Source organism: Gavialis gangeticus, unplaced genomic scaffold (genome assembly GCF_001723915.1).
Source record: "Gavialis gangeticus isolate Ggan-Ray unplaced genomic scaffold, GavGan_comp1, whole genome shotgun sequence".
NCBI lineage: Eukaryota > Metazoa > Chordata > Crocodylia > Gavialidae > Gavialis > Gavialis gangeticus.
In genome coordinates, this window is record NW_017729032.1 from 115,522,823 (window position 1) to 115,526,623 (window position 3,801).

The window sequence follows — 3,801 nt, forward strand, 5'->3', positions numbered from 1 at the left end:
TGTGGTGGGGATTCAGGGGGACTAGAAACTATTTTTAACCCCCTAGCAAATTTACACTAATGTCCCTCATTCCCCTCCCCCTATGCAATATATATTTCCTCTACTCCTGACAATGGCAAACACTAATAAAACTGCATCTAGAGTGGCTTTCAGGATGTGGGGTTTGGGATAGGGATGGTTGGTTGGTGGGGGAGGGTGGAGGTGAGGCACCAGGGGCACTAAAAATAGCCTGGTGTCAGGAGGCCTGTAAGAAAAGGACAGCCGTGGGACTGGGGCCAGTGGCTGGGCTTTTTCAGACCTTGGGCTGCACAGGAACTGTGCTGAAGTTCAATGGACAGGTCTAACTTAGATTAATTAAATTTGAGGATACATTGATCCAGGTCTATCTCAGACCAGATTCCATCATTTTTAGATTGATCTATATGCACACAGCTTCTGTACTGGTATGGGTTTAGACTGATTGCTGATCACAAGGGATCCTGGTTTTCTCTGTTTTTTTTTTTTTTTTTTTTTTAAATCCCCAATTTTTGGTTTAAAAAAGTAACCGAAAATCAAAATTTTTCCATGATTAAAATGAAATACACTGACAACAGCAAATGATGATAAAACTGTATTCAGAGTGGCTTGCAGGATGTGGGATTTGGGGTGAGGATGGTTGGCCAGTGGGGTAGGGTGAGGGGCCGGGGGTGGGGGGTGCTAAAAATAGCCTGGTGTCAGGGGACATGTAAGAAAAGGTGTTTAATTTTAATCATGGAAAAAAGTGGATTTTGAGTTACTTTTTTTAAACCAAAAAATTGGGGATTGTTTTATCAGAGAAAAACAGGATCCCTGCTGATCACTGAGACCAGGCCTAAGTTTAAACTGACATTTGGGTAACTAAGTAAGATTGGGTGGCCATTTTTAACCCTCCTTCTATCCCTCCCCACCCGCAAATGTCCACATTTAGCCTTGAAGAAACTCCTTTTCATTTCAAGGGGACCACGGTTTTAGTCAATTGTTAGAATTTTAAAAATCTCAGCCTTCTACCCACTTCTGTGTAAAAGCAAGTTTTGGTTTAGTTTAAATGGCATTAACATTGCAAGGATTTGAGAGTAGAACAGCATTTATTATAGATCAATTAATTTTCTTTTCCTCTAATGAGGAACTCTTTTTATCCATTTTCAACTACAGGTCTTTAAAGAGTATTAAAGAAACTATAATGAGGAAAATAATCAGAATCCTGGAATTATTTTCCCACTTGTTGACAAATTCTGTTTCATCATGGTGTAAGTCAATCACATTTTTATATTATTCTTGAAAATAATATTAATTCATAAAGCAGTCCTTTCTTCTGTTTTTGAAGTTGCCAAACATAAGGTTTGCATATATGTTCATAATATTCATGTAATAGTTTGTGGATAAAAAATATTTACTATGTCTAAATTGCCTCAAAAGTAATGTAGGAGAACTTCTAAGAACCGAGATAAATTATTTCACATAAAGCATTTTACAAGCCATCAAAACTAAAGTGACTTTTGATCACTATGGAGCTAATCTCTATGTAAATTGATTACCTAGAAAAAGAAATCTGTGTATCATATTATCAAACTGATTATCTCAAAGGGATAGATGGTGTCATATTATTGATATCTTAAACTCAGAGGTTCACTATTTTTTTTCTTCAAAATCATCTTCCAGTTTTCACAAAAAGTAATACATTTAGAGTTGCATAATTTAAAAGAAGCAAAAAGTAAATTTAACATTAGGCTGTCAGGGCGCACGCTGCCAAAGAAGCAATTAGGCTGGATAGAAAGCCTTTTTAAAGAAAAGCAGTATTTTTTTCCAGTCTATTATGTTACTTCATTCCATCTTACTTGCAGTAACATTGAGAGATTTCCTTAATTAAAAAAAAGTCTAATCTGCAAGTATATTCCAAACTTTCTGTGAAGCAGATTTCATCTTCAGTATTTAGTTCATCACAAGTAAAACATCCCTCAGACAAAGACATATTGTAATTCCTTTGGGGCCTTTGGATATGCCTGACGTACTAATCACTCAATGTCTTCAGTCACTTCTCTTAGAGATTTTTCATGTCATTTAATATGATTTTTGAATTGCATTGTAGCCAATTCTGTTTGATGTCCAACTCAAAAATGACTGGTTAATGCAGCAAGTAATGCTTGACAGTTTTTCCTGTCTTTTTTTTTGACAAATTACTTGGCAAAATAAGTAGAGGTCTCTTCAGAGACACATCAAGAAAGAGCACTTTGTATTCTTCAGTCCAAAGGTTCTTTGACTTATTATTTCAATTGGGATGTAATAAGATTCCCAGGATGCTTTCCATCATATATCTATAACCAGGATCCCTGGGAAACCAGGTTCCTTGCTATATATATCATATATATATATAAAGTAAAAGCTCTGGTATTTGGTATAAGTGGGGAATGGGGGGTGCTGGTAATCTAAAAATGCCAGTTACCTGAGGTACAGGGTTTCCAGCCAGACGCAGAGATGGGGAGATGGGGACGGGATGGCAGCAGCTGCATGTGGATGAGGGGGAGCGTTGGCAGTGGCCGCATGCACAGGGTGGTGGTGGGTGGTGGCAGCGGGCGTTGCATGTGAGCTTCTCCCCCCTCTCCCCCCCACCTCCATATCTAGCCAGCCAGCCAGCCAGAAATTCTGGTTAGTAGAGTATTCTGGCTAGTAGAATGCTGGATAACAGGGCTTTTACTGTAGACAGATATAGATGCTCCTCTGCTCTGCCTTCTGCTTGACTTGAGACTTGAGATATAGATTTAATCAACACTATTTGAACTGTATTTGTTGACTGTATGCATTTGTGTTTCCTATGTTTTTGTCATGGTTGTTTTTGAGCTGTTCTCCAATAAATTGTTCCTTTGGAACTGTTCCCTTATTTGGTATTTCATACAATCTTGATTAGTGATTCCAACTGATTCTTTGTTTTGGTCTTTGATTTCATTTTGGCTTGTTTTTGCTTCTAGTATTATTCAGTTGAAAATCTAGTTCTGCTGTTACTTGTAGAGTCAGAGTGTTGTTGTAACTGTGACAATCAAGTAAATATGTGAAAAGCAAGGTTTGTTGGTAATACCACTACCCTACATAGAAGCCAACATGTCTATCATGGGATGTGATATACCCCATCCAATGCACCATATATTCAATGCACTATAAATATGTAGTGGAGTTTCATTTTAATCATGGGAAAATGTGGAAAGTGTGGAGAAGGTGGGTATGGGCATTGTGGCATAAAGCCACCTTGGTTTCTCCCCAAAAATCTCTGCCCTGTGACACTGTGACCAAATCTCTGTGCTGTGACCATTTGATTAGATCGGGCTCAGCAGAGGAGACCACACCCTTACCCTGTCTTTAAGTAACTTGAGCTGGCTGCATTCCTGAGGGAGGGGGGAAACCTGCTCCCTCTGCCTACATGACTTGCATCAATTACCTGGGTGAGGGGTTTCTACCTGGGGAGCTGGAATCTGCCCGGTAATAGGTGATGTATTTCAAATTTGTTGGCTGACAGCCAACTGGGGCTGACCTCCACTGGACCAGGTGAATGAGGTCACAAGGGCTATATAAGTTAGGTGGGGGAGGAAGGCAGTCTCTTCAGGCATGAGGTGAGGCTGGAGCCATAAGGGGGGGACTCAGAGGAGCATAAACATCGGAAAGGACCCTCTCCCCCAAAAACTCATGAACAAGGAACAGCCGGACGCTAGAAAGGATCTCATCAGCCTCTGGAAGAAGCGTGTGAGTAAGCTACTCGAGATCTGATAGATATCTAGCTGGCAGTAACTTAGATGC